At 36.0% G+C, this 26,361-nt stretch overlaps 2 non-coding genes across 2 annotated transcripts; both read right to left on the bottom strand.

Annotated features, from left to right (window-relative positions):
- Positions 1-320: 320 nt before the first annotated feature.
- Positions 321-25,453, bottom strand: LOC110010526 (uncharacterized). The gene is made up of 7 exons (XR_016320871.1): positions 25,276-25,453; positions 24,746-24,899; positions 3,408-3,594; positions 3,203-3,308; positions 2,042-3,085; positions 998-1,917; positions 321-694 (listed from the first exon to the last, which is right to left on the bottom strand). It is a non-coding gene; the product is annotated as an uncharacterized LOC110010526 (transcript).
- Positions 19,860-19,967, bottom strand: LOC149496197 (small nucleolar RNA R71). The gene has a single exon (XR_016321053.1). It is a non-coding gene; the product is annotated as a small nucleolar RNA R71 (small nucleolar RNA).
- Positions 25,454-26,361: the final 908 nt, after the last annotated feature.

Raw genomic sequence — 26,361 nt, 5'->3', positions numbered from 1 at the left:
AGCAGAATCCTAAGTGGAGGATCACCCTCCCACTACTGCATGAATAAAGAAAGTGGAGGAACTACCTCCTACATAACAGGAAATAAACAGAAATGCAAAACAGAATTTGAATGACTAATTCAACAGCTCAATATGTGGGGGCTTAGGCCTGCGTGTGTAGACCTTCAGTTGACTGCTAACACTATACCACGTAACAAATTTTTATATGACTAGAACTAGTTTCTAGTTCTTAACTAATGCAGCAAGCTGAGAACAATTCTAAGTTTACAATCAATGAAACCTTGTGATATCTGTAAGAACTGCTACATAAAAAATAGATGTAAAAAGCTAAAATAACAGTGTTATTGAACCAGTACCATCCAATCGTACACTATATCAAGTTTCAACACACCCACTTGAATAAATTTATATTATTGGATATAAATGATGAACATAAAAAAAAAAAAAATACTTACATTCCATTTAACACTGCCTGAAACTTCATCATAGTAGAGCCCCATTCCAAATATAGTATTTTTCTTACTTTTCGTTTTGATGTAAAAAGTGGTCTTGCTTTGCCCTTTCCTTTCCCATGGTTTGCATTATCACTTGAAGCTTGACTTGATCTCACATCATTTTCAGCTACTGGTTCTTCAATTCTAATGCCTCCAACAGGTCTTGATGGTGCTGTCATAGGAACTGACTTCCTTGACCTCTGCTCATACAAGCAACCAAGTTAACCAATCAAAATTGAAGAACACTATAAAGGACAAAAATAAAAATTAATTAAATTTATTTATATTTCCAGCTGAGTTAGTCCCTCCAACTAGATGTGAATCAAACAAGAATGGGGCAAAATCTCTAATAGTAGCATCCAAATGAGGATCTTCATTTTGCAAACCTTGATTGATCTATATCAAAAAATTCCATTCAAAAACACTATTAATAACTAAAATTTAATGAATTTCATAAATTAAGGTAATAAAATATTTTAAATAAAATAAAAATAATTTATTACCTCCTCATTGTTCATGCCCTTATTTTTGCAACCACTTTTGTTGTGTCCCTTGCACTTGCATAATGAACATGTCATTTGCACACATCTTCTTGATCTTTTAACACACTTTTTAGGCTCTTCAAGATCCTGTACTCTATTTCTCTTTGGTCTTCCTGGCATTTTCTTTGATTCAGGAGGCAAAATTGGACCTCTTCCTATTCTAGGCCATAATAACCTTCCACTAAAAAGTTGCAAAGTGTAATTGTATGCTAAGAGAAATTTCTTCTTGCTATACCATCCATCAATATAATCCAAAATGTTGCCCTTCTTATGATATACAACACATATGCAATGAGGACATGGGATTCCTGAGATGTCCCAAGACCTGCAGCTACAAGATCTCTTTACTATATCTACTGTATGTCTGTCTTTTTCCTCAGAGATTTCATAGCCATCATCCCCATTGTATTCTACATGACAGTTGCAAGCCCGAAGCATATTCCTTTCAAGTTTTTCAATTGAAACAGGAGCAATGTTGGTAACCCATTTAGTTGCATCTTTCCTCCTCTCAACAATCCTGTTCATTAGCATGATTCTAATCTCTTAAGCATTGTAATAATATGCTTTGTCCTAGCTGAGAATATATTGCCATTGAAACTCTCACATATGTTATTATCCACCATGTCACATTTGCTTGCTGTTGAAAAGTATGCTCTACACCACTTAGGAGGGGGCCAATTTAACAAATCCTTCACTGAACCTGATGCTAAGCCATCCATTTCCTTCAACTTGTCCTCAAATTCCTACCAATAGGTACTTTTAGCATAAATCCAAAATTGTTTTCTTAACTCTGACCCCTTCCACTTCTTTTGCCATCTACTATAAATATGCATTGCACACCACCTATGCTCTGCATGTGGAATTTTTCCTCTTGACAGCATCAATTAACCCCTGGATATAACAGTTCATAAAACATAAGTAAATCAATAAACCATTTAAAGCCAGAAGGAAATTAATTAAAAAAACAAAAAGTGAACTTATCTTCTGCATATCTGAAATTATTACAATATCTTTATATGAATCTAATCCCAAGTCCTCTGTTAATAGAAGTAGGAACCAAGTCCAAGTTTTTCCATTCTTTATTCTAACTACTGCCCATGCAATGGGGACTTCTTGTTAATTAGCATCCCTTCCTATTGCAGTGAGTAACTCTCCTTTACAAAAGGTTTTAAGAAAACACCCGTCTTCCCCAACGACTGGTCTAACCAGCCTTCCACCCCCTTTTTAATGCATCAAAATAACCATAAAAGCCTTCAAACCTTTTGGTTCCTGCATTAGAACAAACTATAATGTTACTTTCAGGATTGCTCAATCTTAATTCTTCAGCGTAATCCTCTAACCCTCCATACTCTAATATGTAATCTCCCTCAACCTCGACTTTTAATTTTTTCTTCACCGTCCTAGCCATACCACATGCAACATTTGCTTTCAAGTTGTTCTTAGCTTGCTCAATCATTTGTTTCACAGTTGCTTTTGGATATTGTCTCAATATCGGTCTAAAATATTCAACAAGAAATGGTGTTTTAACCCTTTTGTTCCTAAAAACTCTAAAACACCTATGTTGATGGTTGTAAGTTTTGATGAGAAAGTCCTTGTTGGTAGAGTCTCTTGATGCAAATAGCATCCAGGGGCAGCCCCGAAATGTACATGTTGCTCTAACCCTGTGAGCTTCATTCCTTCCAAAGTGAATTTCAACTCCCCTATGAATTGCATACTTTGTGCAAGCATATTTAAATTCCTGAGCATTAAGAAACACCATACCCACAACAAATGAAGGCACATTGCACTTAGGATCATATACAACTCTCTTTTTCTTTTTTCTAATCACATTGTATTGTCCCTCTTCCCCTGATAGTTCTTCTATGCTCACGTTGTCATCATCCTCATGAACTTCCCCTTCATTACCAACTGCTTCTGTATCACCATTCCAGAGTTCATCGGCTGAAACTTCTTCAGGTTCCTGATCATCCTCTTCTGCCCCTCCATCATTACCATTTTCTTCATGAACTTCAACTTCATCTCCATCACTACTCTCTTCATCGTCAGCTGCTGTATTATGTTGATTTGCATAAAATTCTTTTACCTTTTCTCTAGCAGCTCTAAGTTCTTCATTATCTATGTCTTACTGATAATCAGGATCCACTTCAACCTCCTCGTATTGATCACCAGAGCCAATCTCAATACCAATATTTACTAAAGTATTCCTAAATGACTGGTTTCCACCTTCATTGACTGTTGGTTGTATATTTGGATCATTATTTGTAGGCAATAGCTGAATGTCAGTCACAATTTCGGGTATGTCAATTAAGTGCTCTACTTATAAATGTATGAAATCTCCAGGATCATAATTTGACAGCAACATCTGATGCACGATACCATCTTGCACTCTATTTCCCTTTGGCAACCAATGAATTTGATGGTTTCCCCCATATCCTAACTTTCCCACAAAGTTGCAAATTCTGTTGTAGTTAACAAAATCAATATCATTAATATTGAACTCTTCTACCACCCCTTCTTGATATCTCATTTTCCCATTAGCCAACTGAGTAAACGAACGCCTGTGGTGGACCACAACAGTGACATAAACCCCACAACCAAGAATATAAAATTGAATACAGTAAGAGTCATAAAAATTTGACAGAGGAATTTACGCTTTACCCTTTACCCATACCACCAGACATATACCCTTTACCCATAAACTATTGACATTGACAGGTTTAACAGTTGCATCAACAAGCAACTAAAACAAATCTAGAAAACAAAGACAGATTTCCACTTTGCAAAATTAAGCTTTGCATTGACAAGCAACTAAAAAAATCTGAAAAAAAGCACAGAATTTCACTTTGTTAAATAAAGCATACCTGAAAAAATTAGCGGTTCTCTGTAGCTTTGATTTTGATAAGATCTATTGTAATATAATCCACAGCATTTAACAAAAGCAATTTCGTGTTTTATGTAGAATTTGTCTTCAAACTAATCTGCCATGTAAACGTTGGTAACCCCTATATAATTTGAGAGGGAATTTTACCTACGGAAGGTCGTTCGCAGCTGTTTAAGTGGTGCACCAAATGCAAAAATTTTATTGTTTTTACAGCTCGCTCACATTTGCTATGGACTATAATACACGCGCGCTGACCACTTTAGAAATTAGGTAATTTGAAAGTTTATGCACAAGGTGATGAGATTATTGCCTAAAAAGATGAATTATGGGCGAAACCCATGTTCGAGCCAAGTTTAGGGTAGGGGGCATTTTGAACCTTCTTCCAATAAAACATTGACAAGTAGAACTACAGTTTTCTAAATAATCAATTTTTTTTAAAAAAATTACCTTTAACAAATTATTAGAAAATACTAAAAAATAATGGCAATAGGAACTAATTAGACAATTTTATAAAGTATTTGAAAATATTACAAAATATTCACAACTAGATCTATTATTTTGCAAATTACCAACTTTTTATATAAAAAATAACTATTTCTTACAATATAATATTGACAGTTGAATCTATTATAGGACAATTTTATAAAAAACAACCACTTTCAAGTATTAGAAAGTATTAAAAAATATTAGTTAGAAGACATATTATTTTGTAAACTGGCAACGTTATAAGAAAAAATCACTTTTTACATATAGTTAGGAAATTTTATAAAATAATTGCAAAAGAGCTATTATTTTTTAATCTAACAATTACTTTTTGCAAATTATTAGAAATTATTTTAAAATATTGATAATTGGAACTATTATTTTATAGGTTTGATAATTTTACAAAAAATAGTTACATTTTAAAAAAATATTTATAACTATACATAATAAGCGTCACTTATTAAACAAGCATCCATCTTTTATAAAATACTACAAAATATTAACAAAAACATATATTATTTTGTAAAAACTCTTTTACAAAAAATAATTATCTTTTAGGAATATTTATGAAATATTATAAAATATTTTACCACAAAATTCAAGTGCTCAATCGAAGGCATTTTAGAAAATTACACCAATGAAATATTAATTATTTTATAGGTTTGGATGTCACTTTTGTTTGACCGTTAATTTTATTTTGGGTATTCAACTTGTTTATTATGGATTACATAATTAATAAAATTACACCAATGAAACCAATTCCAATTATTGCAATGGGTCACTTTGTGTTGACCATACACTCAACTACCAAACGCATATTATAATGAGAAAATACATAACTTAACGGAATTATATTAATAAATTAATAAATAAAGTATAAGTGATGTCAAATAAAGAATGGGCTTTTGGTCATTTTCCTAATACAAATCCAAATTTACGTTATCCTCAAAGAATGGCATTAATCTTTTAGATTATGCAGATATAATTTAAGCCAAACAGAGACAAGTGTATAGTATAGGTCCCCACATTTCCAACAACTATCAGTTTATCAATATAATTCATATATTACGTAATACATACGTTTAGCTATTACTGCTGCTAGCTAGCTGGTACTACAATATTGACCGATTATAAATGTTATAATTAGAGCAATAAATTAGCTGAGTTCTAACTGGGGATAAGCTGGTTGTCCTATTATATATTATATATTCTATATTCTAAGGGAATTATGAAATTTTTGATATAGTCCTTAATGAAATTTAAAATATCATAAAATAGCGTCAGTCGTAGCCAATTCAAAAATTATATTTTATACCAACAAGTGTTGGATGAGTGGTTCGATACTCTCCTTCTTTAAGTGGGTCGAGGATTTAATCCTCATAGATGAAGCAAATATTCGCTGAGAGCACTTTACCCCTCCTAAGGATGGAGCAAATACTCGCTGGGAGCACTTTACCCCTCCTTCCCTTTCTTAGGCTGACTCAATGCGAGCAGGATTTAGTCGCTGGGAGCACTTTACCCCTCCTTCCCTTTCTTAGGCTGACTCAATGCGAGCAGGATTTAGTTTTAGTCCAATGAGCTCGGATATCAGGTTAAGAAAAAAAAAAAAAAAGGAAAATTATATTTTATTATTTGATTTAATATAATTTTTAAAAATTATTTTTTAAATATATATATAGATAATAAAAAAGACAAAAGTATACTCTTCTTTTTTTTTGTATGATTGTAGAAAAAAAATTGAAGGTTTATTTGGCGAGGATAAAACGTTCTTTTTTATTAATTAATTGTCATATTTATTCATAGATCTTAACATTATTTGTTTTGTAATTTTCATTTATTGACTTGACTATAACCTTTTCTTCTTTTTTTATTTTTATTTTTTTATCTATCAACATCAAATATTGTTAAATTACAACATTTTTAGTTAAACATGGGGTTGATTTTTGAAATTCAAATTTTTTTAATATAATTTGTTTCTTATTATATGTTGAGTCTCAAAAGAGTTTTATTTGTAATCATAATTTTTTTTTTATTTTTTTCATTACTGAATTAATTTCTAACTATTATTACTTTAATTTAGTAAGAGATTTATATCTCCCTTGCAATAAATAGATGACCTCTTGATAATTAAATATTTTTAATTTTCTTAAGATTTTTTCTATTATATTCTAAATTTATTTGACTTGAAAGAAAATAGTGTTTATAAAATTGAAAAAAAATTAGACTATATTTCTGTTTTAGGTCATTTTTTGGGTTTTAAGAATTTATATGTATATGCATATATTTCTTTCAATAATGCACTGGATAAGAAATATTGTCAGTATAGCCAAAGTAATTAACATTATCAATTCAGATCATCTGCTTATTTGTTTTCTTTACCAAGCAGTAAAAAGTAATTCATTATTATTTTTCATTATAGTTGTACATCGATTTGGGGTTGAGGACAGGAGGTTGGAGATTGAGTGATGACTTGATTTTCGTTTTGGGCACTTATTAAGGTTTTAAGAATCTTCATTTATAAATTAGAGACTAAAGGTTTAGGTCTAGAGATTGGGTTGAATTTTATTTTGAGACCACTTCATTATAAATAAAATACAATTAAGTACATAAGAAGTAGCTTGTATGACAAACTCCAACACAAATTAAGCAACTGTATTTATTTTAATCTAAACAAGAACTTATGTTTTAATATTATATAGATTAAAAAAAATTAAAAGAGTATAAATATATAACGAGCATAGACAACGTGCAAAACATGTCATACAAAAGACTAGTATATATAAAAGTACGAATGAGGGGAAAACATCGGGTTCCTAAAATAACCCTGTTAAGTTTATCAATTGACAAAAATATCATTACTAATCCTATTCTCATCGTGATATCAATTTTTTATTTTTATTATGTTAATATTATAAATTTAATTCTATTCTAATTAGGAATTTGTCCTATTATACGACTATATATATGTTTAGTTTTAATTGCTTTTGGCTATCAAGAATTTGTTGCTTTGACTGTTAAAAATTTGTTGCTTTTGAGCCAAATATTTCTAATGTCCTTAAAAAGAAAAAGAAAAAAAAAAAAATTCAAAAGACAAAGTCAAAAGAAAAGAAATCTCAAATGTATATAAATAAAAGCTTGCTCAAATTCTGTTTAAGGCAAAAAGAAAAGGAAACAAAAATGAAGAAAAAGAGACATTTTCGATATTTGGCTACACAATAAGGTGCATTTGATTCTTTCATTTCTTAAGAGCCTTTCTCTAGTCTTCACTTGAATAGTCCCGAACAGGTTGTGATAGAATATAACATTAGTTGCATTTTATGATGTTGAGTTATATGATTGCATTTTGTATGATATGCCCGTATTCATGCATACATACATCATATCATTATTTTCTAACCTTTATTTTGTACAGTTAACATAGCGCCGAGAAAAGATAAGACATCTGAAGACATTAAGTGGTTAAGGATGGATAGCCGATTCTGTAGAATCATCTATGACAGACGCTTTAGCAAATCTAGCATCAGCATGGAAAGAAAAATTTTCTATGCCAAAAAAGCATTTTATAACGTCTTTGGTAGCATCCCGTGTTATGAAGAAGAATAGATTATGGATATTGAGGAAGATGATGAGCCATGGTTCCATGCAATTAATGACCAAAAGGGTTTATCCCGAATTAACTACTAGAGATGACAAACGAGCATTTTGTATGACATATCCATATTCTGCAATTGACATTATAGTTTACAGTACTAGATAGTCAGCTTTACAAGAGAATGCTAGATGGGGTATTGTTGAGAGGCGTATTGATGAAAGAAGCTGAGAAAATAATGGAACAGATCCACGCGAGAATTTGCAGCACCCACATGAGAGGAAAAACTTTAGCAAAGAAGATCTTAAACAATGATTTTTTTGGTCGACAATAGAAAGGAATTGTATTTCTTTTATAAAAAAGTGTTTCAAATGTCAGATTCATGGAGACTTAAGTCACATTCCACCATCAAAATTGCATCCTACTATTTCATCATGGCCATTTGTAGCTTGAGAAATAGATATTATTGACAAAATCTCACCACCGGCATCCAATGGATACAAATTTATAATGGTGGCGGTGGATTATTTCTTAAGATGGATTCAGGCAAAGTCTCTTAAGAACATCGGCGCCAAGAAAATGGCAAAATTCATTGAGAAGAATCTTATTTGTAGATATGCATTGACCATGATTGCAGCACCAAGAAAATTTCGCTACGATTTTAACAGCATGAGAATCAGCTTGATCGAACGTCGTTTGGACCTCAAATGGACCTTCGAAAGCCTAAAAATCCTAAAAACAAAAGGTAGAAGCAGGGCAGTAATTTGCCTCAATCGGCGCCGACCAGGTCCTTGTCGGTGCCGATCTGCCCTGTTTTGTTACCAATTTGTGGCGTGTTGAACGGCCTACTCAGTACCGAAAAGGAGCACCGTGGTACCGAAATCGAATACGTTGGTACTGCTGTGTCCTCTGCCCAGCAGCCCCTTAGCCTATAAATATGAACCTTCCCCCTCATTTTTACACACCACTTGTTGCTTGATAGAGCGTGTCTCAAGCATTAACGAATCTATTTCTCCCTCGTGAATGTTTCTAAGGCTATATAGTCCGACCTTGCTCTTCTTCCTTAGTTGAGTTAAGGCCCGACTTGGTTCTCAAAAGTTGATCCTTTTGACTTTCACTCACACTTTGGTCTTCCTTAGACCAAAGGTACTAGCTAATTAATTTATTATTAAATAATTTAAGAATTAATTAATAATTTGTTAATTAGCAAAACTCTAAGATTATAATAAGGTCCTCGTGCCTAACCTTTGCTTGATTTGGAGAAAGACTCGACCTCTTTGGTCGTTAACAACTGTGGAGCTCCGATCCAGCCATGTCACGCACTTTAGGGTATAATCACTTAACTCAAACTTTATCAATTAAGCCCGGTCCCTCCGACACCTTTTAAACTGTCAATCCCGGTCCATCCGGCACATTACATGCTTTAAGTCTGGTCTGTCCGGCACACAAAGCCTGGTTCGTTCGGCAAAACTGACAAAACTAGTTTTCAACTAAAGTCTGATCTGCCCAACAAAACCTTCTAAGCCCACTCCCCAAGTGGCACCCTGAAAATCCTACCATCCTAATCGATGATAGAACTTCGTGCGCCTTGATCCTCATACAAACGAGATATGAAGACATACCCATGGATTTTAGCCTGGGTAGCGTTCCCCTGACCGAATTGACCGGATAAGATTTAGGGGAATGTGTTGCACGACTTAGAATCCTCGATAAATGAGGCTAGAGTCAGGCTCCCCTCTAAATTACACCCTTCATTCCTTTATTACTTTTAATGCACTATATTTCTAATATTGCCATGCATTATTAGTATGCTCATGCATCGATAAATTGACATTCATGCAAACATTGCCTTTTGATTTCTCAATTATGACCCAAACCGTTGATTCATTTTGAAAGAAGCCAAAAACCTAGTCCCCGAATCCAACGATTCGGGGCTATTGCATTTTATCCTAAAAGGCAAACTAAAAATGGAGCCCACCACGAGGTTTTTTCCTTAATCTTTTCTCTGAAAATAAAAATAAATTAAAGTGGAGACTCTGTGTTGACCATGATTTCAGCAACAAGCTCTAGGAAATTTTACCACGGTTCCAATGACGTGAGAATCAGCTTGATCAAGCGTCGTTTATGCCTCGAACGGACTTTCGGAAGCCTCAAAATCCTGAAACCAAAGGGCACGGGTAGAATGGTAAAATGCCACGATCGGTACCGAAAAGCCCGGCATCGGCACAGATTACTCCTATATTGATACTGACTTTTGGTGCATTGAGACCCCTAATTGGCACCGAATAGGAGCATTTCGGTGCAGATTGAGAGGACCTTGGCACTGATTTTTGCCCTGGCTCAGCCCTTTTTTGCCTATAATGTGACATCCTGACCTGGCAAAGCGATCCTAAGAGGGCGGGTAGAGTTAAGGTCCTGACAAGCTTCTAGGATGGCAGGCTAGCTATGGGTAGTGGAATGCGGGACACAGAAATGGATCGAATTATATATCGAAAAGGGGGAAACTAATTATTAGAGGCGCCTTTTGGTGGAATGGCTGGAGAGTTGAAAGAACTCCAGGGTTAAGCGTGCTCACTAGCAGAAATCCTAGGATGGGTGACCTGTTGGGAAGTTTTCCATTTCACCCGCGGGACAAAACCATGCGGATCTTGCCAATCCAATATGGGATGAATTCGGCTTGATCCAAAGCGAGTAACTGCTCTGGTGATTAGAGTCGGGCGTGACAAATATGGCACTTCCCTTCTCATTTCCACACCTCTTGTCGCTTGATTGAGCGCTTCTCAAGCTTCAACGACTCTCATTGTTGCTTTTGTGATTCTAAGACAATATAGTCTGACCTTGCTCTTCTTCCTTAGTTGAGTTAAGGCTCGACTTGGTACTCAAAAGTTGATCCTTTCGACTTTCAATCACACTTTTATCTTCCTTAGATAAAAGCTATTAGTTAATTCATTTATTATTAATTAATTTAAGAATTAATTAATAATCTGTTAATTAACGCTAGTAAAATATAAGACTATAATTCGGGTCCTCATGCCCTACCTTAGCTTACTTAGAGAGAGACTCGACCTCCTTGTTTGATTAACACCGTGAAGCTTCGATCCAGCTGCGTCACAAGCACTAGGGTATAAAACACTAAATTCAAAACTTTATCAATTAAGCTCGGTTTGTCTGGCACTTAGAATGCTTTAAGACCGGTCTGACTGGCACACTAAGCCTTGTACATTTGGCAAAACCACAACCAATTTTCAAAGCATGCCCGGTCCACCGACAAACCCTTTAAGCCCACTCCCTGAGTGGCACCTTCAAAACCTTACCATCCTAATCAATTGTAGAACTTTGTGCGCCCTGATCCTCATACAAACGAGGTACGAAGGCATACTTATGGATTTTAGCCTAGGTAGCGTGTCCCCGACCAACTGACCGGTCGAGACTTAGGAGAATATGTCGCACGACCTAGAATCCTCGATAAACGGGCTAGAGTCGGGCTCCTCTCCGAATTACTCGCTTTTAATTATTTATGCTTTTAATGCACCATATTTCTAATATTGCCATGCATGATTAGTATTTTCATGCATCGATAAACTGACATTCATGCAAAACACTGATTTTTGATTTCTTAATTATGACCCAAACCATTGATTCATTCGAAAGAAGCTAAAAACCTAGTCCCCGAATCCAATGATTCAAGGCTATTGCATTTTATCTAAAGGCATATTGAAAATGGAGTCCAAAACAGGGTTTTTCCCTTACTCTTTTCTCTGAAAATAAAAACAAATTAAGGTGGTAACTCTATCACATCACACACCTGTCAAAGCGCTCCAAAGAGCCAACCCGACATCACATAAGCACTAAATTGAGCCATAACGTAAGGAGTTCCTCCCAGTTTCCATGACGAACCATCCAATGGGCCCGTCTGGTTAGACTTTGTCCTTCGGGGGCTCACAGTTGGCGACTTTGCTAGGGACTTAATATTTTTTCAAACTAAAGAATGTAGTAAGAGAACTACCGAGTAGGCTTCGAATCTCCGACTTGGGTCTAATTAAGAAATCACCTTTACATACATCCAAGTGCATCATTTGGGATCATTTTCCATTATTAGAATTAAGCAAATCGAGTTGTCATTATCACTTAGGGGCAGTCTTCCTTAGAGCTGCCCCGGGTCTAGAAAGCTGCTCATTCAATCCTGTGCACCTCCGTTCCTTACGGTAGGGTAAAGGGTTTGGCGTACCAATTATTCCATTTGATACGACATGGTCAAATGACGAGGTATATTCCAACTTTAGTGGATGGAACTGTTAAACCAATCCACTGAAAGCATATAATGACCTAGATCCTATCATTAGGATTATATGCACCCAAAACATCATGAGCCATTTTGGCATAACATCCATGCATTCGAGCATTTTATGGACCAAGAGCAATCTTTCACCCTAAACACCAACCAGTGGTCAACCTAAACACCATCCAGTGGTCAGCCTAAACACCAACCAGTGGTCACCAGTCCTTACCTGAGGAAATGTGCCCGACTAAAACTTCTTCCTATCGCAAAAACCTCAAACACTGACCTAAGCACCCTTATTTTGCCAAAAAGCCTTAAATTAGACCTAAGCACTCATAATCCCTAAACTGGGGGCAATGCCTGAGTCATGCCTTCAAATCTTGGCTCGTGCATTACTTCTTCCTATCCAAAAGCCTCAAACATCGACCTGAGCAGTACTCAAGTTACCAAAAACCCTCAAACACCGACCTGAGCACCCTTATTTTACCAAAAGCCTTAAATCAGACATAAACACTCACAATCTTGAAACTGGGGGCAATGCCCGAGTCATGCCCTTAAGTCTTGGCTCGTGCATTGCTTCTACTGATAGATGTTAGTTTTATAGTATTTTTAGTATAATTTTTATTAGAATTTTAGTAAATTTTATCACTTTGATTTGTTTTTAAATTCATTTTTAGTATAATTTTGTTCAAAGCTTCCTTGAATCATAACTCGCTTGATCTGAGAGAAATTTGCAGGGTTTTGGCACAGAAAAGGGCATTACAAGGCAAAATACTCAGCCTCCAGCACACCCAGTGATACGGATTCGCTACCACTCAACCATAGAGCTCAAGGAAGCATGGGAAGCATCTAAGTTTCTCACATTGATGCAAGCACATGTTGAGATGGAATCTAAAATTCTAGCATATGGCATGCCCTGGCCATACTAGAGCCTACCTTTGGTGTAATAAGTTAGCCCATTTTTGTTGGTTTTGAGTTGTAATGTTGTTAATGGGTTGGGCCACAAATATATTGGGCCACCCTTTTAATTTTTATCCTTAGTTGGTTTTGATTAATTATTCCTTATCCTTAGTTGGTTTGGGTTAATTTTTCCTTATCCTAAGTTTGTTTGGATTAGTTAGTCCTTATCCTTAGTTGGTTTGGATTAATTATTCCTTATCCTTAGTTGGTTTGGATTAATTATTCCTTATCCTAGATTTGTTTAGATTTAGCTAACTTTAGTTTGTTTGGATTAGTTAATCCTTATCCTTAAGTTGTTAAGATTTGCTAGTCTTATCCTTAGTTGGTTTAGATTAGCTAAATCCTTATCCTTAGCTGATTTAGATTAATTATTCTAAATCCTTTAAGGATCAGGACCTCTTAGAATTAGTATAAATAGCTTGTTATATTACAACAATTCATTATTCAATTAATCAATGAAATAGAATTTCTTCAATTCATGCTTAGGCGTGTTCCTTGCTTTAAAGAGAGTGTGAGATTGCATTCTTCTAATTGCATCAAGAATCAAGGTAAACTTATCAATTTACTTGTGGCATTTATCTTATTCTTTTACTCTATTATTGATGTTCTTACTTCTTTAAGCTTTGGGTGCTATAGAGGGGAGTTTAGTTTGATCTTGGATCTCTTCCAAATCTTGTCATAGAGTTCTTGGAATAAATTTCCATAGGGTTCCGCGTCAGTTTGGTATCAGAGCCAAAGATTAAGGTGAATTCTTATTTATCTTAGTTCTAGGGTTTGTGATTATTTGTTTTTCTTATTTTTCTTGTTTTCGTGTTTGTCTTCTTGTTTGTTAGTTTTAATTTTGAATTTGCATCAATTTTGTTTGTTAATTTCGTTCTTGATAAAAAAAAAATTTTGGAAGTTGTGATCTTAGATCTTGTTAATTAGATTTGCAAAAAAAAAAAAAAAAAAAAAGAGTAAGAAAATTCGTCCACCATTGAAGCCACCATTAAAGCTTGTTTGTGTTGTGTGAATTTTATTCCTAATTCATAGGGATTTTGTTCCTAATTCCTAGGGATTTTGTTCCTAATTCTTAGGGATTTGACCTTAATTTGTGGGATTTGTTCCTAATTCTTAGGGATTTGACCTTAATTTGTGGGATTTGTTCCTAATTCTTAGGGATTTGACCTTATTTTGTGGGATTTTGTTCCTAATTCTTAGGGATTTGACCTTATTTTGTGGGATTTGTTCCTAATTCTTAGGGATTTGACCTTATTTTGTGGGATTTTGTTCCTAATTCTTAGGGATTTGATTTTGTGGGATTTGTTCCTAATTCTTAGGGATTTGACCTTATTTTGTGGGATTTAGTTTATCCACTATAATCTTGTGATAAAATCTAAATCTTAACTACTTTGTGGATAAGATAACAAGAATTAGTTGTCCATATCTTTTTGAGATTTAGTTTATCCATCATAATCCTTGACAAAATCTAAATCCTACCTAAATTGGGTTACATTGAAAGGATACAAGGCAGCACGCCCGTGCTTCACTACTAGCACGCCCATGCTCGGTTCTGACCATATAAAATCAAAAAAAGATTCTTTTGGATTCTTCTTTGATTGCTTGCTTTGTTTTGGGTAGAATTAATTAGGTTCATATTTGGTTTGCTTTGTAGTAAGCTAAATTCATACATTATATCTTGAAATTGTCTTTTAAATTCTAGTTTCTTTGTTTTTGTGTGAACTTTCTTTTACTTCTATTACATTATTAGGGTGTGTTTGCTCGTTTACTACACTCTAATTGATAATTAAAGTAGTGCATCGTTTTTGTTCTTGTGCTATTGTCCATCTCGTTTTGATTCTTCTTTCTAGAATTTATGCTTACTTTTCATTGTTAATTTTTATTCCTTGTTTCTAAACGTGCTTTTGAGTTGATTGGTTGACCTAAGATTCTAAAGTACAATTGGAGGAATTGCAAGGAGTGATTAAAGAGTGTAAACACGTGAGGGAGTGCTTTGCTATAAACTCAAATCTTTTTGTGTTTTCTCTTTTGAATACTAACCATGAGTTCAGGCAAGTTTGGAGATAATAGTGAGGATGAAAGTCAAATAGATGATTCCCAATTAAAACTTGTAATGGAGTCAATCCAAGAACAGTTTAGAAGCTACAACAGTTTCCTCCAAGATATGAGAAAGGATTTGAAGGAGATTAAAGCCGCCGGATGCTCTAATACAACAAGAGCTCGTCCTAATACTACATCAACTAGATTTCAAACTCTTAAAGATGAGGAGGTCGATAATCCTAATCATTACTTTAGGAATTTGAACAATAAGCCAGGAAGGATGCAAGGAAGGAAAAATGTGGATTACCTCAATAGGTATTCATTCACAAAAGATGGATGGATGACTGGCCCAAGATCATTTTCCTCAATAGAAGTGTATGAAGACCAATGTGAAAAGCAAGAGATGAGTTTTGAGGCTGTCAATAAAGAAAAAGAGTGTAAAAGTAAAATGAGTGAAAACATACTGAGTGAAAATAAAAAGAAAGAGGGAGAAGAAAAGGAAAAACAAATTCAACCTATATTTGAACCTTTGTGCAAAGAAGTTTGTTTGACCATCAATGATCCTAACCCATCTTCGCCAAGTGCGTTTGTTGATCCTTTGCAAGAGTTTGAAGAATATGATGACCAAGAGAAGCTACCTGAGGAAGTGTCCTCAACTTTGAGAGAAAATGGGAGTGAGGCTTCGAGTTCAAAAGAACCAGAGTGTGAAAAGATTGAAGAAAAAGAGGAGAAAGAGGCCACAGAAGAAACAAAACAAATTAATGGCCCATTAGAGTGTGAAACATCGAAAGAGGAGAGAAAGAAACAAACTCTTTATTTAAGAGAGGGAAAGAAACGAAGCAGTGTTGGAGAGGGTAGACCAGTCTTGATGATTCGGTTAAAAGAGTTTTTGATTAATTTGCCTAACATTGACTCTTCTACTTTGCCATCTAGTATTGTTTCTTTGTTGCAGGAGTTTTCTAATGGTGAAAAGAAGGCCGCTTTAGTCAAGGAAATGCATGAAGTTCATAGAGACATAAAAAGGAGGAACAAACAATATGCTGACCATATGACCAAGAGAAGGAAAAAGATAATATTTGTACCAGGTGATTTTGGGTTTGGGTACATTTTCGCAAGGAAAATTTTCCCAACCAAAGGAAGATTAAGTTTGATGAACGTGGAGATGGACCATTCCAAGTCTTGGAGCACGTTGATGACAACACCTACAAAATAGACTTACCAGATTTGAGGACAAATCTTTTTAAAGAAGGGGGGGGATGATACGGATCCACCATCACCAATCATCTATGGAGCTCAGGGAACAAGGAGCACAATAATGGCAATCCATTAGTACTTCCTAGTGGACCAATTACAAGGAGCCGTGCAAAGAAATATGGAGCAACCATGTCCTTATACATTCAAGAAGAAGTCACACAAGAACTCCATGACCTTGCTCTCAACAAGTGCTGTGTAGAACTTCAAGACAGACATAAAATTCTTACACTAATTGAAGCATATGTTGAGGAAAACAAGAAGCACGCCCAGACTGTGCTAGAGTCTGACTTAAGGAAGGAAAGCAAACATGAAGCACGCCCACTCAACCATGGAGCTCAAAGGAGCATGGGTACCTCAACTTCTAACTAAGATTCGAGGACGAATCTTTTCGAGGAAAGGGGGAATGATACGGATTTGCTACCACTCAACCATAGAGCTCAAGGAAGCATGGGGAGCATCTAAGTTTCTCACATTGATGGAAGCACATGTTGAGATGGAATTTGAAATTCTAGCATATGGCATGCCCTGGCCATATACTAGAGCCTACCTTTGTTCTAATAAGTTAGCCCATTTTTGTTAGTTTTGAGTTGTAATGTTGTTAATGGGTTGAGCCACCAATATATTGGGCCACCCTTTTAATTTTTATCCTTAGTTGGTTTGGATTAATTATTCCTTATCCTAGATTTTTTTAGATTTAGCTAATCTTTAGTTTGTTTGGATTAGTTAATCCTTATCCTTAAGTTGTTAAGATTTGTTAGTCTTATCCTTAGTTGGTTTAGATTAGCTAAATCCTTATCCTTAGCTGATTTAGATTAATTATTCTAAATCCTTTAAGGATCAGGACCTCTTAGAATTAGTATAAATAGCTTGTTATATTGCAACAATTCATTATTCAATTAATCAATGAAATAGAATTTCTTCAATTCATGCTTAGGCGTGTTCCTTGCTTTAGAGAGAGTGTGAGATTGCATTCTTCTAATTGCATCAAGAATCAAGGTATACTTATCAATTTACTTGTGGTGTTTATCTTATTCTTTTACTCTATTATTGGTGTTCTTACTTCTTTGAGCTTTGGGTGCCATAGAGGGGAGTTTAGTTTGATCTTGGATCTCTTCCAAATCTTGTCATAGAGTTCTTGGAATAAATTTCCATAGGGTTCCGCGTCACCCAGCCCGTGCTAAAAAGCACAAACGTGCTAAAAACTAAGGATATCAAGGGAGAGTCAGGAGTGAGCACGCCCTGAGGCGTGCTAGAAGGCATGGCCTTGCCCAGAAGAAACTCAGGGCGTGCCAGCCTAGCACGCCCATGACAAATTCTAGCTGGGAAGGACAGAAACAAGCACACCTAGCCTGTGCTATATGGCACGCCTGTGCCACAAAGATTCATCAGGGTGTGCTTGCCTAGCACGCCCCGTGCTCAACCATTCAGAGTTCCAGACTTAAGCACGCCCAAGCCGTGCATCATAGCACGCCCGTGCTTCGAAGGCAGAACTGGCGTGAACTAAAAATGCACATCAATCTTTTTCTCACATGGGCCCGCCTCGGAGAGTTTCCTAAACGTACTAAACAAGACCTAGACCTATTTTGGAAGAGAAAGGAGTCCTAACTAAGAAGAAATCCAGGGCCTAAACAGTCATGATCTCCTATAGAAGATTTTGTACTTAATAAGGATTCTATTTCCTAAACGGAGTCAGATTTGCCTTTAGGAGCTCTATATAAAGAGGGAAACTTTTCATTATTTGGTATCTCATTTTTAGGCTGTTTTCTGCATAATTCTCTCTCTCTCAAAGATTTCAAGCATCCAAGATTTGTGCCAAGATTCAAGGAAGCCATCCACATAGCTGTGATCTAGTTTTATCTCTAAACTCTTAATCTTATTTTCTTTTTCATTACTATTACTGGTTATAAAGATTGATTCAAGTATTACTGAGTTCTATTTAATTACTATGTCCAGCTAAACTCTTATACTAGGGATTTGACGTAACTTAATTCGATTCCAATTTATAATATTAAATTTGTTTTTCATTGTTCTTGTTATAATTTATTATTAAGCTTAAAGCTTCCAGGCAGTATTCTTTCCCCTGGATTGAACTATTTCAATAATCACTATTGGGAGAAGGGTTTTTGATGTGAAAACGATAATAAATTACTTGAGAATAATAACTTGATGCGGAAGCTCTATGGTTTGACTCAAGGGGGGGTTTTCATAAGTTAATGATCTTAGGTTGTGAATTCACAAAACAATCACAAAACTCAATGATTTAATTTATGTTTAATTGCGCTATTGGAAGATAGGTAATTAGACTTGATTAGAATAGCTAACAATACATCGGGAGAGCTTGTTAGTGATTCCAGGGTTGTTTCTCCTACTTGAACAATTAAAATTGATTAATGAACTAATAGAATAAATTGGATAGAATTAAGTGAAATCAAATTCCCTAGTAGTTTAAATCCCTGACTTCTTTTCACCTAAATTTTATTGATTGATCTCTTTCTGTTTTTACTTTCAAATTTAATTTCCTTGCAACAATTCTCTCTTATTATCGTTTAAATAATAATAGGTTAACATAATTTTGGTACTTGATATACAATCCCTGTGGATACGATACTCTCTTACTCTATATTACTTGCTGTGACTTCGTACACTTGTGAAAATCATTGTCAAGTTTTTGGCGCCGTTGCCGGGGATTGGCGTTATCAATATCAATACGAATTACCCTATTGTTAATTTAGACATTCTTTTATTTTTATTTAATTTTCTTTTAAGAATTATTTCAGGTGTTTTATGCAAAGTTGATCGAGAAGGACTGAACCTCTAGTCTTTAATCCAGAAATTGAAAGAACTTATTGTAGGCACAACGCTGCAAGAAGAGCACGAGAAATAAAACCCGAACAAAAAGCAGACATGGCTAACGAAAACGAAAACTTAAACGAAAAAGTTATCGGACCTCCACTTCAACATCCGGTCTGTACCTTGTGAGATTACACAACACCAAATCTGAATGGGAGAACCTCGAGCATTACAAGACCTAGGGTGGAAGCTAATAATTTTGAGATTAAACCTGCAATTATCCAAATGCTCTCCACCTCGATCCAATATGGGGGTTTGCCTAGTGAAGACCCTAATGCCCATATGACAAATTTCCTGGAAAGGAAATTTGTGATACTTTCAAATAGAATGGTGTTTTCGAAGATGCAATTAAATTAAGACTTTTCCCTTTCACTCTTAGGGATAAAGCACGATCCTGGTTACAGTCATGTCCCGCTGGAAGTTTCACAACATGGGACGAATTAGCCCAAAAGTTCTTAGCAAAATTCTTCCCATCCTCAAAAACCACAAGGTTGCGCAATGAGATAATGACATTTGCTCATCATGATCAAGAGAGCTTGTATAAAGCTTGGGAAAGATTCAAGGACTTGTTGAGAAAGTGCCCCCATCACAGTTTACCTAAGTGGTTACAGGTACAAACTTTTTATAATGCATTATCTCCTAATATCAAAATCACTTTAGATGCAGCTGCAGGTGGATCCTTTGAGAAAAAGGGTATTGATGAAGCGTATGAGTTAATAGAGGAGATGGCAAGCAACAACCATTACCAAAACAATTCTGAAAGAAAGAGAACTGCAGGAGCCTATGAAACAGATGCCATTACAGCACTTAATGCCAAGGTAGATAACATGGTAAGAAAACTGGACATGTTAACTATTAACCCTGTGAATTCTATTATGCAAGTTTGTGATAGGTGCAATGGACAACACGGAATTGGAGAATGCATGATGGACTCTTTGAATCCACAAACCTTGGAACAAGTAAATTATATAATGAACCAAGGAAGGAAGAATTACCCTTACTCCAACTCATATGATAATAGATTGAGGAACCATCCTAATCTATCCTATGGTAATCCTAACAATGCCTTGAATGCACCACTAGGTTTTCTTCCTCAGGAAAAGAAATCTCATGATGACCTCCTCACTACCCTTTCTAAATCACACATGGATTTCATGAATGAAACCAGAGAAAACCATAAAATCCAGCAGGCTGTAATAAGAAATTTGGAGATTCAGCTAGGACAATTTGCAAACATGATGGCATCTCGACCTCAAGGTACGTTACCTAGCAATACTGAAAAGAATCCTAAAGAACAAGTGTAGGCCATCACCTTGAGAAGTGGCAAACAATTAGAAGAACCACCAAGGAAAGAAAAGGAAGAAAAAGAGCAGCCAAAGGTGCCCATCATTGACCTAGAAGAACAAGAAAAGGTAAAACCCTATGTTCCACCTGTTCCCTTTCCACAAAGATTAAAGAAAGCACAAGACGACAAGAGCTTCCTCAAGTTTCTGGACGTATTTAAAAGCTTCAAATCAATATTCCTTTTGCTGAAGCTCTTGCTCAAATGCCTAGCTACGAAAAATTCCTAAAAGAAATCCTGAGCAAGAAATGAAGAATCGACGATCAAGGAACGATAATGTTAACTGAGGAGTGCAGTGCAATTATTCAAAATAAACTGCCTCCAAAGTTAAAGGATCTATGAAGTTTTTCTATCCCTTGCGATATTGGTAATCTTGATTTTGAAAAGGCTTTGGCAGATTTAGGTGCTAGCATTAATTTTATGTCTTATGAAGTTTTTAAGATGCTAGGCATGGGAGAGCTCAAACCAACAAGGATGTCTTTATAATTAGCGGATTGATCAATCAAATATCCAAGAGGCATTGTAGAAGATGTGCTTGTAAAGGTAGGTACATTCATCTTTCCTGTTGATTTTGTTATTCTTGACATTGATGAAGACAGGGAAGGATCTTTAATCCTTGGAAGACCTTTTCTTGCAACTGTAAGAGCATTAATCGATGTTTATGAAGTTAAGTTAACTTTAAGGGTTGGACAGGAAGTAATTGTCTTTGACGTTCTTAAATCTTGTAAACTTCCTCCGGACTATGGTGATTGTTTTCGGATTGATGTTGTTGACGAATGTGTGGAAAACACTTTGCATATTAAAGATGATATTAATGAATCAAGCATTATGAATGAGAAAGAAAGTGAACCTCCTAGGCAAGAACTAAAACAACTCCCATCTCATTTAAAACATGCATTCTTAGGTGAGAATCATTCTTTTCCTGTTATTATTTCTTCTCACTTAACGCTTGATAAAGAGAAAAGGTTGTTGCAGGTTCTTCGAAAGCATAAGAAGGCACTAGGATGGTCAATTTCAGATCTGCAAGGAATAAGCCCGAGTATATGTATGCATAAAATCCTGATGGAAGAAGATTACAAACCTTCAATCGAGCATCAAAGGTGATTGAATCCAAACATGAAGGAGGTAGTCAAGGCTGAAATCATAAAACTCCTGGATGCAGGTATCATATATCCAATTTCTGACAGTAGTTGGGTGAGTCCTGTCCAAGTTGTGCCAAAGAAGGGAGGTATGACTGTTATCTCTAATGAAAACAATGAATTAATTCCCACTAGAACAGTCACTGGTTGGCGTGTGTGCATAGATTATCGAAAATTGAATAAAGCAACTCGTAAGGACCATTTCCCTTTACCCTTTATTGATCAAATGCTTGAAAGACTTGTAGGTTATCCTTTTTATTGTTTCTTAGATGGTTATTCAGGATACTTTCAGATACCTATTGCTCCTGAAGACCAAGAGAAAACTACTTTCACCTGTCCTTATGGCACTTTTGCCTATAGGAGAATGCCTTTTGGATTATGCAATGCCCCTGCAACCTTCCAAAGATGCATGATGTCCATCTTTTCTGATATGGTAGAAAAATTTATTGAAATATTCATGGATGACTTTTCTGTATTTGGTTCTTCTTTCGATGCATGTCTTCATAATTTATCCTTAGTAATGCAACGATGTGAAGACACTAACCTTATTTTAAATTGGGAAAAGTGTCACTTAATGGTTAGTGAAGGTATTGTCTTAGGGCATAAGATCTCTCAAAAGGGGATTGAAGTAGACAAAGCCAAAATCGAGGTAATTGAAAAACTACCTCCTCCAAATTCAGTAAGAGGAATAAGGAGTTTCCTTGGTCATGCAGGGTTCTACAGAAGGTTTATCAAGGATTTTTTGAAAATCACAAAACCTCTTTGTAATTTGTTAGTTAAAGATGTTCCTTTTAATTTTGACAAAGAGTGTTTAGATGCTTTTGACAGGTTAAAGAAGGAGTTGATCTCAGCAGCTATCATCACTACACCATATTGGACTCTTCCCTTTGAACTTATGTGCGATGCTAGTGATCATGCTGTTGGAGCAGTTCTTGGGCAAAGAAAGGAAAAGAAGTTGCATGTTATCTATTATGCTAGTCGCACATTGAATGATGCGCAATTAAATTATGCAACTACTGAAAAAGAATTGTTAGCTATTGTTTTTGCTTTTGACAAATTCAGGGCTTATTTAATTGGAGCCAAAACAATAGTTTACACAGAACACTCAGCCATCAAATATTTGCTAGAAAAGAAAGATGCAAAACCGAGACTAATTCGTTGGGTTCTTTTATTGCAGGAATTTGATCTGGAAATTTGCGACAAAAAGGGAACCGAAAATTTGTGGCTGACCACCTTTCCAGGCTAAAATTGGGGGAAGAAGATACAACTGAGTTACAAATTAATGAAAACTTTCCCCATGAGCAACTTCTACTGTTAGCAAATACACAAACCCCCTGGTATGCTGATATAGTTAACTACCTTGTTTGTAAAATACCTCCTCCCAGCTTTTCTTATCAACAAAAGAAAAAGTTTTTCCATGATATCAAATACTACTATTGGGAGGAGCCCTTTTTGTTCAAATATTGTAGTGATCAACTATTCCGGCGATGTACCGGAAAGTGAAATGGAAAGTGTCCTTAAATTCTGTCACTCAATGGAATGTGGAGGTCACTTTGGAGCAAACAAGATAGTAGTGCGTATATTAGAAAGTGGTTTGTATTGGCCTAATCTATTTAAAGATGCTTTTAACTATGTTCGTCTTTGTGATCGTTGTCAAAGAGTAGGTAACATTTCGAAGAGACATGAGATGCCTTTAAATAGCATCCTTGAAGTCGAAATCTTCGATGTTTGGGGTCTGGACTTCATGGGACCTTTTCCACCATCATACTCCAACCAATATATTCTAGTGGCGGTGGACTATGTGTCAAAGTGGGCAGAGGCTGCTGCTTTTCCAAGTAACGATGCCAAAAGTGTAATGAACTTTATCAAGAAAAATATTTTTACACGTCATGGCACTCCCAGGGCAATAATCACGGACGGAGGTAAGCATTTTTGCAATAGATATTTAGATTCCCTTCTTGCAAAATATGGTGTTACTCATCGTGTAGGTACTCCATATCATCCTCAAACAAGTGGACAAGTAGAGGTCACAAACAGAGAAATCAAAAAGATCCTGGAGACCACTGTTGGACAATCAAGGAAGGATTGGTCCAAAAAGCTAGACGATGCTCTATGGGCCTACAGAACTGCGTTCAAAACACCTATAGATATGTCTCCATATCGCATGGTTTACGGTAAGGCTTGTCATCTTCCTGTTGAGTTAGAACATAAGGCATTTGGGCAATTCAATTTCTTAACTTCAATACAAAGGAAGTTGGTCGAAAACGATTGCTACAACTGAATATGATAGATGAAATGCGCCTCCATGCTTATGAGAGTGCCAAAATATATAAAGATTGCACCAAACAATGGCACGATAAGCATATTATCATGAGGAATCTAATGGTAGGCCAACAGGTATTGCTCTATAACTCTAGACTTCGCCTATTCCTTGGTAAGTTGGGCTCTAGATGGTCCGGTCCATTCACAATCAAGGAAATCTTTCCTCATGGAGCCATTGAAATAGTGGATGGTAAGTCGAACTGAAGTTTCAAAGTTAATGCTCAATGTTTGAAGGTTTATCAAAATGACAACTTTGATCCCATCAAGAGTACCATCAGTCTCATTTAACCTGAACTAGGTTGAGTGCGTCGAGCTTAACGACGTTAAACAAAAGCGCTTGTGGGAGACAACCCATGTTATTTTCTTTTTAAAATTTTGTTTCATTTATTTCTCTTATTTTTATTACAAAATTTCCCAATTTTCTCCATAATTGTTCTTTTGTTTTAGTTAAAACCTTGATTTTTAGGAGCAAGTGAAAATCCAGAGATCAGCACGCCCTGGCCGTGCCACTTAGCACGACCGTGCCATGAAGTGAGAACTCAGCACGCCCAGGCGTGCCCTACAACACACCTGTGCACTTCAGAAGATAAATTTGCTTGAGAGGCAGAGAAGAGCACGCCTGAACAGTGCATATCCGCACGCCCGTGCATCAGGAAAGGGGAAAACTCATTGAGAGTCAGGGACAAGCACACCCCAGGCGTGCCGGATAGCACGCCCATGCTATCTGCGAGAAAAAAATTTCAATTTGAGGGACAGAGGAAAGCACGCCCACGCAGTGCTTAGTAGCACGCCCGTGCCAGGTACGCTCCATTTTTCTCTTGCAGGTCAGTAGCAAGCACGCCCGAGCCGTGTTTCGTAGCATGCCCGTGCCCGCACCGCCTTACTGCCCAGAATAGAGCGCACGGTCTGGCCATGACAAGGAGCACGCCCGTGCCATGACCAGACGTGCGCATTAAATGGCGCCTCTATTTAAAGAGCACGCTTTAACTGCCTCATTCCTCTCTCGCACGCCCTAACCGTCAAATCCTCCTCTCCCAAATTTTCTCTCTTTTTCTTCCTTTTCTCTCAAATCAAACACCTTCCACATCAAATTTTCATACCATCAACATCAACCATGCCTCCTAGATACAAACGTAGCAGACCCGCATCCTCAGTTGCTGCTAGAAAACGGCCAAATGCAAGATCCTCCACTGCTCCTCCACCTCCTTCAACGCCTGCGCCTCCATTTGAGTTTGCTTCACCCGAGCAACAAGAAAGGTACATCCGGTGCTGGTCCATCCTTTCAAGGTACGTCAAACATGTCCAACGATGAAGTCCTTGCAAGGATGATGTCTGGAATGGACATATTTGACACACGCCTTAACGGGATGGAGATGATGATTGCAGACCGTTTCCAGTCCATCAAAATTATGCACGGAAGCCTTGATTCTAGGATGTATACAATGCAGGGCCAGCTTCAGACTATTCTCCAGCTTTTACAGCCACCCCCACCACCGGAGCATTGATGGATTTTTGACTTATCACTTGTTTCTTATTTTGATTTGGTTCTAATACATTGATCTGTTTGTGTTTTTTATTTAACTATTATAACTTTTAGTTTTCTTTCTCTTAATGCTTGTTTTACTCTTTTAGCTATGATATGTTCCAGCATCGTTCTATTGTATTTTTCAATACAATTTTGGTAAAGTTTATTCTGCTCTCTTAATGCTTTTCTTCTGTTAATGCAATAAGTTTGGGGAATCGGTTTATTTTGTACACATTGGGGACAATGTGTTTGATTGAATTGGGGGAAGAACATTTTTAGCTAAAATTTTGTTTTTGCTTAACATGGTTGGAATGATTATAATCAAACTTGAAGGATATCGCGATTTAGTAATAGGTGATAAATTTAGTTGATTCTCTATTCTAGTATATTTAAGCTCTGAATTTGGAATTTTTGACTTAAACATGTTCATTGATTTAAACTATCTGTTTCTAAGATCCTAAACACTGATTTTTGTGAAATTTATGATATATAGGCGTGTTTTAATTTAAAGTTATTTAAACCTTGGCATTCCTAGAACAAATTAGAATTCCCTTTGAGGCAAAAATTTCAAATGCTTACATTTTAAAAGAAATGATTTAGGCATTCTTTGTTGAAACTCATATTTAGCCTAGACCACCTAAGTTAAAAATATGACCTTTGC

The sequence above is a fragment of the Jatropha curcas genome, chromosome 5 (assembly GCF_041381405.1).
Source record: "Jatropha curcas cultivar XTBG-Jc1 chromosome 5, XTBG_Jcur_1.0, whole genome shotgun sequence".
Classification (NCBI taxonomy): Eukaryota; Viridiplantae; Streptophyta; class Magnoliopsida; order Malpighiales; family Euphorbiaceae; genus Jatropha; species Jatropha curcas.
The sequence above is the reverse complement of the archived record's forward strand: the minus strand, read 5'-3'. Positions and strand labels throughout refer to the sequence as shown.